This window comes from Simochromis diagramma, unplaced genomic scaffold (genome assembly GCF_900408965.1).
Source record: "Simochromis diagramma unplaced genomic scaffold, fSimDia1.1 OVJJ01000753.1, whole genome shotgun sequence".
Classification (NCBI taxonomy): Eukaryota; Metazoa; Chordata; class Actinopteri; order Cichliformes; family Cichlidae; genus Simochromis; species Simochromis diagramma.
In genome coordinates, this window is record NW_024387523.1 from 22,238,557 (window position 1) to 22,252,603 (window position 14,047).

The following is a 14,047-nucleotide window of genomic DNA, read 5'->3' on the forward strand; positions in this document are numbered from 1 at the left end:
AAGCTACATGTGACTATTATCCTCTGCAGGAGAGTAGTATCAAAGATTTAGCATCAAAGATTTAGCATCAAAGATTTAGTGCTGAGTAAAAGTTATGCTTGTTATGCTTGTCTTGTTTTCATTGGTCAAATGTGCAACTCAGTCCAGGGACTGATAAGCTGAGCATTATTTTTACACTTCATCATTGTAGTTGAGAACATCAAAGAAAAGGCTATGTTTTGGCTGACACATTACTTTTGGTTGGTTGAGCGGTGTTTATGCATCCCCATTATTCCACACTTATTAGTGTTATGCACACCCCACTGTGCCAGCACATCTATCAATCTCCTGCTGTCTTTCTGTCTTCCTTATTAACCTGCTTTCACCTCTCTGATTTATTCCTATTGCTGACTGACTCACCTGCACTCATTTAAGCCATAGAAAGGTGGAGCGTGGAGGTTGGAGGGTGGTCTTCTTCCTCTTTTCTTTACTTTTGTTGAGGTCTCCATCTCTCTTCTTTGTGTTTGATCATTGTAAACAACTATATTTCCACTATTAAGAGTTTACTACAGCAGCAGGAGTGTTGTGGCATCTTATAAATGTTAATTGCCTTTGAGTGATGAATCTACAGGCTACAACAATGTTGAATGGACCTTTCAGAGTCACACCCCTAACCACCTACCTTGTAGTATTATAATAATATTGTAACAAAATCCACTGAAATGTAGCTGATATAAAAAGAATGTTTGTAACTCAATCTTTCAATGGGAACATGTCCAAGATATGAAGATTGGGAACCACGGACACACAGGCTTTCTACAGCCTAACTAATCCTATGTGGCCTTGAAATAAAAACATGGCTAATGAGGCTTTACAACCAAAGACAGACCTTTTGCGCGCATTAGTTGGAACAAGCATTATTAACCAACAGTAAACACTTCTTAGTCTCGCTCTGGAGAAAACGAGGCCTTGTGCTCCCTTTCCTCCTTTCATGTTTTCCTCCCGTATCATTGGAGACCTGAGAGGACACGAGGCTGGAAACATGCCATGACTATAATCACAGGTTTAGCAGCTCGTTACTCATGGCCAAGCCCCTTCATCCTCCCGCGGAGGGGAGTCGAGATGATGAAGTCTAAGTTTATTATGTATCCACATGGCTGATGCAGCATATTTGGAGCATGGTAATTCATCAGTGTCAGATGCTTGTGGAGTGCCGCTAATAGCTGTATCAGTGTGGCTCATAGTTATCTCTCAGGGTCTAAACCCACTGCAATGGGGTTTTTTTTGTTCCTAGCTGTGTTTTGATTCTTTTAACCCTCCTTGACTACATAATCTTTTCATGTAATGGATAAAAACCAAGAATAGCTGTCTGACCCAAAATGGTTAAATTAAACATGATTTTAAACAACAACAACAACCAGAAACCTTCCATTTTCATCTCATCAAGTGATGTGAACTGAAGGCACCTTGAATAACAAGTTCAAACACAGGAAAAGTTTGGAGTCAGGCTGCTGAGAGAGACAGATGTATGCAAGGGATGGGAAGCAGATTAAAAATGTCTGTCACCAGACTAAAGGAGCCCAAGAGGATCTGATTCCTCTGTGTGGGTAGAGTTAGCTCATGAAACACACACAGAAAAACACAGTCCTTGTTGGAGGCACAAGGAGGGGAAAGGGCTTGAAGAGTTCACATCCCGTGAAAAGCAGGCATAACACAATGTATTTTTAAAAAGCCCAATTAGATTTTCCCAAATTTAAAGGATCTCTTTAAATCAACTCTCTGTTGTCTTTTCTCCCATCCCAACTCAAGGCGGAGGCAGAAGATACCACAATTTCAATATTTCTTTTGCACTGGTTACAAAGAGTTATGTGGATCCAACTGCTGACAAAGTACATAGTAAACTAAAAAGATCACTGATGAAACTATATAGTGAGCAAACAGAGATGAACAGTTATAGCAGAGGGAAAGAAATCCAATAAACCAAGTCAACCAACAAGAGAAGCATAGGAGGATGATGGACGACATGAAGAAACATCAGACGACAGCTTGACAATGACTAATGGAGACAGTAGGTGACTACATAGACACGAAGGAGAGGGATGACAAAGCAGAGGTGAATTCAATCTAGGAAATAATGAGAGAGGAAACAAAAATAAAGGGATGAAATAAAAACACTAAAAACTACAAAAGGAAACTGAAAGTAAACAGAAGAACAAAGACTAACACGACAAACAAGAACAATCACTCCAGGCAAGACGAAGACACTTGTGTATGCAAGTGCACGAGAAACACAAAAGAACCAAAACAGAGATCAAGGATTATTTACAAACACCAGCACACTTTCTTTTCAGTGTGTGCGATGCCAATTGAGTGGTGTTTCTTGACTCTAATCTTTAAAGCAAGTCTTTGTCATTTTTTAAAGAATCCACTGCATGCTTTTGTCAAATAAAAGCAAAATTAGCGGTAATGATGGGAAAAATGAGTCCTTTGTCACCAACTTGTTCACCTCCTTTTTGCATAGAATCGTGAATAATTATGTGGTTTCTCAGATAATCTCTCAATCTGTCAGGACTGAGAGCGAACCAGTCTAAGTCCAGTTTAACTCACTGGCTTGCTCTCATCTGTTTGCTGCCGTAAGCATTATTACTGTACAATTAGTCTGACTCAACTTGGAGTCATTTCCAGTTACCATTAGGTGTCTCACTGGCTTAACTTTGCACAGTTAATGACACAAGAGGCATTCAGGTTTATTTAAAACAGAGGTGACAAACTCATTTTCCAGTTAGTATGATCAGTCTGCTGTAATTACATGTGGATTGCAACAGACCACAATAAGTCTGCAAAGTTGCAAAACTTCATATGTAATAATAATGGGTCCTCACCTCTCTTCCCCTCACACATTCAGCACTGGCTCTCCCCAGGGCTGTGTACTAAGCCCACCCAGAGAACATCATTGTCAAATTTGCTGATGACACAACAGTGATGGGGCTGATCACAGGAGGAAATGAGGCGGCTTACAGAGATGAGGTCCTGAGACTGGGAGAATGGTGTGGATCTAACAGAACTGCCCCTGCCCCCTACACATCAACGGAGAATGTGTAGAGCGAGTGGAGTCCTTCAAATTCCTTGGCGTCTACATGTCTGCAGACCTCTCCTGGGCAGCTAACACCACGGCCCTCAAGAAAGCAGCGGCTACACTTCCTAAGGGTGCTCAGGAAGGAGCAACGAAACACCCCGCTGCTGGTGACCTTCTACAGATCCACCATCGAGAGCCTGCTGACCTATGCAGTGACAGTGTGGCACGCCAGCTGCACGGAGGCAGACAGGAAGAGACTGCAGAGGGTGGTAAACACAGCACAAAAACTCATCAGCTGCCCCCTGCCCTCCTTGTCTGTCGTCTACAACTCCCATTGTCTTAGTAGGGCCAGAAACATTTTAAAGGACACTGCCCACCCCGGCTACCATCTTTTCAACCTACTGCCCTATGGCAGGCGGTTTAGATCCTTAAGAGCCAGAACAAACAGACTCAGGCATAGCTTCTTCCCCAAAGCCATCACCATACTCAACTCAAACTTTCACAAAAGTTTTCTGCACTGAAATATTCTCTGCCTGTCTGTCTCTGTGTATTTATATTTATAGTAAGTGTATAGTTAAATTATTATTGTATAGTTTTTATAATGTGCTATAAGCACATGTGCACTTTTATAGAGCTGTTTCCAATTTTGTTATACCATGTATAATGACAATAAAGGCTTTCAATTTCAATTTTAATGATGTTTTATCATTTTATTTAATCAGTTTGTTAGACTTTAGAAATAATTTTAAGTTTCCCTGCTGGCATCACCACAGCACAAATAACATTTTATTAAAAAATAATAAGAAATACAAGAATATAATAAGAAAAAACTATTTTATGAGTGGTTCTGAATTATGTTCAGTGGCTTTCGTAGGTTGCAAATCCCAAATAACGAAGTTAAATTTTAAACAGTTATTGTTTTATTTTTATGCATTATCATGTGATTCAGCACCACTTTTGTCAAAACAAGATTGTTATTGTCTTCTGCAATGATGGTTCAGGGACCTTCCTGAACAGCCGGAAATGCTCTCTCAGCCAGAGTCTGAGAGAGCAGCCAGATTCCAGCATGGGCGAAATAAATGTGGAAATCATCTAAACTGATACGACACAGCATGAAAGGTGAAGCTGGGGTGTGGGTGGGATGCAAAGCAGCTTGCAGATGTACAGCAACTGTGGGAAATCTAAAGCAGCTGAAGTTTAAGGCACTACATATGGCCAAGTGGCTGTATAGAAAAATATCACCTGAGCCATCAACCAATGTGGGCTCACACAGACATCAGCTAATATTGATTTAAATTTTGGATATTACACAGACCGTGTAAAACTATTCATAGAAATTCACTGCCTGTATAATAAATAGTTACTGAACAAGCTGATGCCGAAGCAGTACTCATATATATATGCCTGCTGTATGTGCTTATCATTAACAACAACACATATCACATCACCTTGAAAGATTTGTAGACAAATATGTATCTTTTTAAATTAAAAAATATCAGGATCATTCCATGGTTTAACCCCAACAATAGAAATACACCTTTGCTTAATCTGTTTGTTAAAGAAGTTACAAAAATGAAAAAAAAAACAACAACAACAACAACTTTGTGCACAGTTTTTGAGTAGCATACCCGCCGTTTAAAAACTGTGGGCTGATCGACCTAAAAACAACAATAAATTCATTAGTTAGATTACAAAAAAGAGCAATACGGGTCATTAACAATGCTATGATCACACAGTCTGACATTTTATGATCTACTTTATCTTAAAATAGTTTTTAAAGCAAATTAAAAGAATAATTATATATTAACTTCATTATCACCGCCACGGAGCAGCCATTCCATATGGTAGTCTAATTTAATGCCACCTGTTGAAGGGTAGTTTGTGCAGCCAGCATGCCACTGCTAAAAACAAATGCCTGCACTTGATTACATTTTGAGTAGGTGAAAATTGCTCCTATTTAAATCTCAGGCCTGTCGTTTTTTTAAATGTCAGAGCAACAGCAGCTTTAACCCCGAGCTGTTAGCAGATATCCTGCAAATGGATTCTTCCGCCGCCATCCCCATTGTTTGCTCTAGCATCAATCAGAGTCCTGCAATTACTGACGGCTGTCTCTCATTTTCAATGCACTCAGCTGTTGACAGAACGTACTGGTGTTGTTAAAGGCTGTCTTTCAGCTCCGCAAAGCCACACCCACTGAATCAGCTGGGTGCGTCTGCCTCTCGAAGGGCCAAAGCGCAAAGACGTTGCACTTTATTCACTTTATTGGCTACTTCTTTCAGTTTTCCGCTGCATTGGGAAGCTTTTTTAATTCATATCAGACAACAAAGATGAGAATCAGAGGTCCTAAAATACATAAATAAATAAATACATTTTGATCAATACCTAAATGTTAAAGAAAAGATTCTAAATTAAGGCATTAGATGTGCTGGGATCCTAAAAACAAACCAAAGAAAATTGAATTCTTATTTCAAATGTAAACTAAAACATTCCCATGGAAAGAAAAGAAATGATGAGAGTTTAATCTTATCACAATAAGAGTGGGAAGGGGAAAAGATACCAAACACTCCCCCTGACGCTGTGAGAAGCGGTCCTGCTCTCCCAGACGCGCAGTTAGTCAGAGCGCACCGCGGAGCGCGCAGATCCGGACGCACCTGAGCAGACGGAGCGCAGCGGCGTGGCCGTCGGAGAGCTGCACACGGCTCTTCACCTGTTCTGAGCCACACGCACACAAACACACACACGCTTCTCCGCAACATCTGCCACGTCGCCTCTGATGATGAAGAGACGGGGACAGCCCGGACGGAGTCTTCGCGGGTGTGGAACATTTCTGCGTCCCCTGGCGTCTCCGCTGGACCACATGATTGAATTTTAACGCAGATCGTTTTCGATCGTTCAAACCGGTGACTTTGAGAAGCCTTGAAACTCCGGTGCGGGCTGTGTGAAGCTCGGTGCTTCGTTCTGACTACAATGTCCCAGACCATCTGCGTGGGAAACTTACAGGCATGCTGCACGCGGAGGGGCGCGTACGTGCGAGCGGGCTGAAACAGATGGACGCAAGCCCAGCGACACACCGGGTAAGTCTGACAACTGCAAAACATCACATTACAGGTTGTTTTTTTGTTTTGTTTTTATTTGTTGCCTCGGTAGAGACAGCATAGTCAGTCTTAGACATGCAAGCGCTCAAATATTGACTGAAGAATAAGAGAGGCACTGCCGGCTTTTCCTCTTTTAAACTCACAAATATGACAAACTTCCTCCATTTCACTGGACTATCCCATTAATTATTCTATAGCGAGCAGTAAAGTGGCTACAGAGGATACTAGGTCCAACGAATACATTCATAATATCCTCCAATTTTTTTCTCCATTAGATTATCATTTCTGTAATGTTCCTGAAGGGACTTCCAGAAGTGTCGTTAAGGTGCTTAGTTGCATCTCTTCCTGTTATGCTATTATTAGGTAATTCCTTTAGGGAGCACGAGGAGTACTACGGCCTGCTTTCTTTAATTTAAATATATTTTTTCATGCATATTAAATAGTCACCTTGCCTTTAAGGAGCCTCTTCCCAGCAGCCTCCTGCTTTAAATGTGCTCTAGAGCAGGGTTAACGAGCACCAAACCTTGACCTGTCATCTCAAGAGGAAGAGTATTTGCTTTTTCTGTCAATATTTGAGCAATGGAGTTGCACCGTGACTAGAAGAGAAGCTTTAAAAAAAGAAGTACCCCCATTCTTTTTTTTCTTGTTTTTCCTGTATGGATTGCCTGTATAAACATGCCAGCACCTCCTCCTGCTGGGATCATTAACCTGCTGGTATCTATAAAGGGATGCAAATGTTTCTTTCCCCTGAAATGTAAATCTTTGTGTTAAAGCACGCCCCACCCTTCCTGTGCGGTGGGGAACATGGCTATTGTCTTGCCTATTAAAAATATGTTGGTTTATCAAGTTCGCCCTGAAAGCAAACAGTTCCACCAACTTATTTCCGTCATTAGCCTTCCTCCTCCTCCTCTTCCTCCTCCTCCAGCTGAAGGTTGAGCTAACAGAAGGAGCAGAGAAGCCTGCAGATTCTTGGGACATGATAGATGGAAGGTAGAAAGCTGCTGCTCTGCTTGTGTTCTTTGTTAAGGAACATAATGGGAATATTCATTATGTGGAACTAGGCAGCTTCTTCTTTTTTCCTCCCCGATGTTTGTTCCCTAAACTCCATCTCCATCCTAACTGGCCCCACCATCAAATAGATACTTTCCATTGCAGCAATTTATTCAACCCATTATCTTCCCCTCCCTATCTCATGCTTTGAGAAATCCAGTCCTTTGAATTAGCTGATTGACACGGAGTGTTGGGCTCAAAGGGAAGGTTTCATTTTCAAATTGAAACAGTCACGTACTTATCAAACTTCTATAAAAAGTAGTAATGATGTAAAATTTGAGAGGATTTGGACGGACTTGTATGAAAGCAACTGGAGCAACTTTTTTTAAAAGAGAAAAACAGGCCCATGATTGATTCCATTATAAATAACGCATAAGTAAAAAGCACAGCGCAAAAGCACGCTGCTCAAAAAAGACACTTTTAAGTCTGCTGTGTTGCTATTAGATGCCTCCTGACAGAGAATACACAGAATAAAGCTAAAAGTTAGATCCAAAACCTCAGCACTGATACAGTGTGGCTAACACTCTACAGATGCACAAAAGACAACACAATCAAAATGTTGCATGAAAAGGAGAATTTACTGCATCACAGTTTGTTTCAGCGGTTGGCCCTGCAGCCTGAAATCTTGACCACCACTTGTTTGGTGTTCAGTTGCCCCAGTGTGTGAGCGTTTGTCATTTTTTACATGAAAAAGATTAAAAATAAATAAATAAAAGTGCTCCCTAAAATTTGGCTGTGCAGGTGGTTCATCAATTACTCATAATTTGAGCAGAAGAATGGAAGGCTGCTGGCTGTAGCAAGCAGCTAGGCTGACCACATTGTGTGCTTGTGAGTCAAAATAATTGAGTGCAGTCAGTGGACACAACTGTGTTTTTTTCCCCCTCTTAAGCTGCTGAGGTGTAAGTGTCCCTAATCTAAACTCTGTGCCTGCACATACGCAATTTCTGGCTTCTGAAAATTGTTTTTCCAAATCATGGCAATCAAAAGATCCAAAATAATTACAAGGTAATGATTTAATGTGCATGAAAGTATCTCTAAATGAAAGAATGCACCCTGTAGTACTGCCACTAAGCACCTCAAGGACACTTTTAGAAGCCCCCTCAGGAACATCACAGGAATGATGATGCAATGAGCTGAAAAAATACTGGCGGTCAGAGATACCCCTCAGTCTCCCAGTCTCCAGTCTCCACCTATAATATGAATTTCAAAATTCTCAAGTGATCACATTCACGAGATTTTCAGAAAACTTGACCTCTGACCCGAGGTCAAAGTTGACATGACATGTTTACTGTATGTTGACAATCGCACCACACTTGTAAGGCTAATAATATAAAACTTTTTGTCAGTTTCCAACAAATAAATCATGAATCATGTTGACCTTGAAGCTCTTGATGTAAGGCAACTTTTTATGGACTGTGAACATGACCCCACAAAGTTTTATTGGTATTCAAAACCTTTTAACCTATCGTGTTTACAGGTAGAACAACAGGCACACAAACACTGCCAAATAATTGATTAATTGTTGTTGAAGTTGGACAGCTCCGTACATTCATCTTTGAGCTCTAGTAGTAGAGCTCAAAGAGTAGCTTTGCACTATTCTCAGTTTAAATGTAACCCTTTTTAAGCCATACTGGGCTTTGATGCTACCCTTTGGGTTCTTCCATTGCCAGAAAAAATCATTTTAGTTTCCTTCCCTCTCACTTTAAACCAGCTTTCTTCTGATTGGCTGGATCTGGCAACAGAGAGTTCTACATAAATCCAAAGAGCTGAAATGGAGTGTCTAGAATTGTCAGCAGCCTGAGCTTCTGGCTCACAGGGGTTTCTTTTGCATACATATACCTCATTATTTGAAGCTTTCCCCATGTTTAATATGATCCTGTGCCACTGTAACAGTATAAAGAAGAGTATTATAGATTCAGTTGAATCACAATCATCAGTTGCTGCAGCCTTAGTGTTTTTCTTTTAGCTACAAAATGTACTTTGATCAAACTTACAGTGAGTGCAGTGTAGGTGGGTCAGTGCTGCAAGGCTCATTTCTGCCTTTGCATCTCTTTCCCGGTCTGATCTGCAAAGCTGGATCTCCAAAATATTCCGGTTCAAAATGAACAGTCGTGCAAGTGCATTTTTTAAGCTTTCAAAGCAGTGTACATAAATAATAGGCTTTGGGTTACGGAAAGCCAACCCATTTAGCCCATTTATAATTCACAGTGTGGAAAGCATCCCATACTGGTTTGCCAGTTTCAATTATGAACATTAGGTATTGAATCCATAACAAAGGATCTGTTAAGTGAGAAAAAACTTGGCTGGACAAAACCATCAGCTTCCATGAGTCATAATCTAATAGGTACTCTGTGCTGCTTCCCCTGAGTGGTACATATGTGATTATGCCGTGAGAAGCACTCTTTCTGTGATTATTGCAGTTTGCGTCATTCTAGATTATGAAATAATTTTCTCAGAGATGATTGCTGCACCTATACTGCTGGCAAGAAACTCAACGGTGCTCATAATTTCGAGCAGGGCTTTCAGCGGCCAAAAAGTCATCCAGAGGGTAACCATCAGTGATTTAGCAGCCGGTCAGGTGAAGGTTCAGTGTCAGTCAAAACAGACGTCTGCTTCAGGCCTTTAACAAAGACGGAGGCTGAGTGGATGTGGGAAGGCAAATGCATCAGTGATGCGAGGATGGCATATTTATGCAAAGACTCATGTAAATTGTATTTTCATGAGCAGTTGGAGGTAAAAGAGCAATTCACATTTCAAGAGTTCTCTGTCTTCTTCACTTATTATTTCTGAAGAGGGACAGAGAGAAAGGTGACTCTTTTACTTTTGATTGCACAGATCCAATATTTGGGGTTGAAGGTCACCTGGTGTGACAAAAGCCTTTTTTATTAAAAATAAAAGGCTGTAACTGTAACTTGAGCTGTGATACCTCAACCTATTGGGGATGTTGGATGTCCTGTTTTATTAAATTAGAATTGCTCTGGAATTGAGAACTACTGGATCAATGTGCTAAAGCCAGAGCATCCTCATCCCATCCCATAACATACCGACGATTTATCACGTCCCGACGCGCCTCACAGCAACGCTCGCGGCGGTAACACATGCTACAGCCATCTATTCCAGCCCTAACCCTAACCTTGACCCTATCAGATGGTGTTTTCCAAAGTGATTTATGATCAGCGCATAAAACACATTAACATGTATAGATTCAGTCCAAATGGCTCTCATGCCTCCGAATGTGCAACATACCGGCGGTATGTGACGACCTGGGATGAGAACGAGTTGGCTAAAGTTAAAAATTTGACTAAGTGTCCAAAATCATTCATTTCACTACCTCCTGCCCCGTATACATGTTTAGGGTGTTCTGTGTGGTGGATTATAGGGAGCACATCTGATAAATTAAAAACCACTTAGATCCATAGATAATGTATAAAAGATAAAAGAAAATGGAGCCTGTGTTTTCTCTAATGGTCAACAGGGGCCAGCACCTCTGGATCCATAGAGAGTAAAAGGCAGCTTGGCTTTCTTGATCCATTCCCTAAATCAGCACTATCCTGATGAGTTTGCTGTCCTAAATCAGTGGTTTCTAGTCTTACTGAATACAAGATGATATGCATTTTAGAAATGCTAGCCCTATTAGTGTTGAAAGGATGATTAAAAAAAAGGATTCACTTAAGTCTGGAGCAAACTTTTCGCCAGTGCACGATTGAGTATGCAGAGTCCATACATCTGTTTTCAAAAAGCTGAGATGACAGTGGCCAAATGCTCTGTTCAAAGTTTAACATCCATATTATGCTACATCCATTTTAAATGGCCAAGTACGTTAATATCAACATGCAGCGAATATATGCTTACTGCATGGTTTGTTATGTCCATCTGGGATGTTTCTACGATGACGGTGTACATCGATAATGCAGCGGCCGTTATGTTTAGTGTGGTATTGTGAGCACTGCCATAAGAATGATGGTGCCAAAAAACAAAGTGAGGCTTATAATAAAAACCCCCAATTAAATAAAGATTGTTATAAGGTCCTTCTGTGTAAAAGTAGGTGAGATATTTTGTCTTAGATATGAACCTCCTGCTCTGGCCTGGGGAAATGCCAGGAGGGCCATCAGTGTCCACATGAGTGTACGAACAAAAAGTCACAGCATACAAGGAATAAATAAATAAATAAATAAATAAATAAATAAATAAATAAGGGGTGCAACGATACACAAAATTCACGGTTCGGTTCGGTTCGATACTTTGGTGTCACGGTTCGATATTTTTTCGATACAAAAAAAATGTTCATGCCTTTTTAATTTGTCATTTATTAAAATTATAAATATATATTTTAACTCAAAAGTACAGTTTTTAAATTTAACCCTAACCCTTGTGCGTGTTTTTTATTTTGACAGCGAATGCGCACCTGCGGACCACTTATGTGCAGCCCTGGTTATTTAGCTCGTCATATTGCAGCCACAGAAATTCTTTTGTCCATGAAACCATAAAGCTGCACTTTCTTTTTGCCTTATAGTCTGATTTGTCATAACTTCTCCGTTTTGTGGTAAGCTTTTCTTTGGCTGTCACTTCTTCACCCTGACCTGTCTTATTTGGCTCAGCAGAACTAAAATATATACATCCTGCTGCTTTTACACACGGACTCACATAAGCTCAGCGATTCTCTGCGCGATCAACCTCTCACATGTTTAAGCTTGCTGCGGGAGATTTCACTTGTCATGTTTGCATAGTAAGCTAACGATTAATAAGACGATGTCAGAGGAATTGGTGCACAAATTATCATCACTCACAGATCAGTGCTGTCGCTCTCTATACACAGTTCGCACGATTGCAAAGTGAAAGCAAAAAAACAAGCGCAAATTCAAACGCGATTTCAATATGTCACATATTGACAGTGGCTCACAGATGCCAATGACATAATTACCCAGCTACATTTCTGAAAGAATGCAAAAGCATTGACATATATTTTTCCTTCCTACAATAGCCCGACGGGCAGGGCAGAGATAGATTTTGGTAGCCCGACTGAAAAAAATCGCTAGCTCCAGGACGTCGGGCTAGCGATATTGCAAGCCCTGTATCTGATTGAGGAATCACTCATCTTTGGAAAAGAGAGTTTATTACAGAGAAATGTCTCTTTCCAAAATAAAAGCTATACTATCCGCTTCTTCTGGGCTATATTCTCAGCAGCATAAGGAGAATCATGTGCTAACAGCTGTCTAAATGACTCGGCTAAAGTTAGTAGCATGCTTGTTGTTTTGGTCTTTGCACTAGGATGATGTCGGCGTAAATGTGCAGTCATATTCGTTGTGTTCCCACTAGTGCTTTCAGGTTGATCTCGTTGAAATGACCTTAACGCCACAACACGGCAAATCTCCGTTAACGAGCTACCGCCGATCGCCCGTGTGTGGGGCTAGACGGCAAACACGTTAACGAGCTAACTGCGCTAACACACTAGTTCCCACCCATGTAATTGAGCATTGCATGGCACATCCAACATACTGTTTTACTTTAGTCCATGACTCGCTTACCTTCAGGGTCATACGTCACATGAAAACCAAAATAATTCCAAACGCCAGATCTGAATGAGGGTGGGGGAGGTCCATGTGTCTTGCTAGCTTGCCCTGCGCTCTTCCTTCTGACTATGCTGTCTGTGTTGAGCGCTCAGTGGATCTGCGCTCGACAGTGCAGCCTAGGCGGAGTAGTCGAACGCAGATTCACTGAGCGCTCAACACAGACAGCATCGTCGGAAGGAAAGTTGATAAAATAAATTACAAATGTTGTATTGTTCGATACATATGCGTACCGAACCGAAAGCACTGTATCGAACGGTTCAATATCGATACGAATATCGCTGCACCCCTAATATATATATATATACAGGACTCACTACACTAGATACGTTTTAATCGATATTAATGTTCTTTTTCCAATAAAGGAATGAATAACTTCCTCATCTAGTTTTTTCTCAAACATCTAAAACTACAAGACTTTAAACAGATGTTTTGAGTTTTGAAGATCCTACACCTTAAAAAGAAACAGGTTTTATTTGTGTCTTTTGTGTCTAATTAGAATTGGGACTGAACTAACTCTTGTTGAGTTTTATTGGAAGGACTAGTTACAGCTTTTCATTTTTAAGGGGATAAAGAGACTGAAAAACTAAGCTGGATGTGTACAGGGTCGTTCTAAAAGAACAACTAAGCTTAGCAGAGTACCCCGCAATGCTCGGCAAGCTTGCTTTTCTACATTCATAGCTGATCACAAGAACAACCCACACACTTTTCTCTACTATCAGCTGCCTTCTTACCCTAAAGCTAAACCTATTTAACCTCACTTCAAGATGTGAGGGCTCTGCAGTCTCTTTCAGAGATATCATGAATACCATCAGACAGGATATTTGAACAAAAATGTGTTTTGTGTACATCCTACGAGAAGACGCTCTGCCCTTCTTCTCAGCGATGAAATATAATTGAAACTGTCAACAAAGCTCTGCTTGGAGATGTGGGCGGTGAGCGATCTTAAAACATGTGATCTTGACCCCAAGTTTGTGGCTGTCTCGAGTATGTTGAGCTAAAAACTGAAAAATCAGTCTTTGCTCACAGGCAGCTGCTTTACCTGCAGCTCTTTAACCCTGCCGTTATTAAACAGCTGCAAAAGGAAACTGATGTGAACCCTTTGAGTTTTCTGTGGTCTATGAGACAGACTTTACATTACACGAATGTCCAGTGTTTATTTGAGAAATTTGAGTCTGTTCTGATTGCAGTAAAACTAGAGCTTAATGGACAGAGGATTTTTAAGACTGATACCAGGACTGATATTTGGTGAAATTGGCCATTATTTTTTTTCCTCAGAA

The 14,047-nt window shown here is 40.7% G+C and overlaps 1 protein-coding gene across 1 annotated transcript in view; it reads left to right on the forward strand.

Annotated features, from left to right (window-relative positions):
• The first annotated feature begins 5,658 nt into the window (after positions 1-5,658).
• kcng2 (potassium voltage-gated channel, subfamily G, member 2) overlaps positions 5,659-14,047 on the forward strand; it is a 39,287-nt gene continuing 30,898 nt past the window's right edge. Inside the window, exon 1 of the mRNA XM_040021113.1 lies at positions 5,659-6,129. The gene's annotated coding sequence lies outside the window, so the exon portion shown is untranslated. The remainder of the gene's footprint in view (positions 6,130-14,047) is intronic.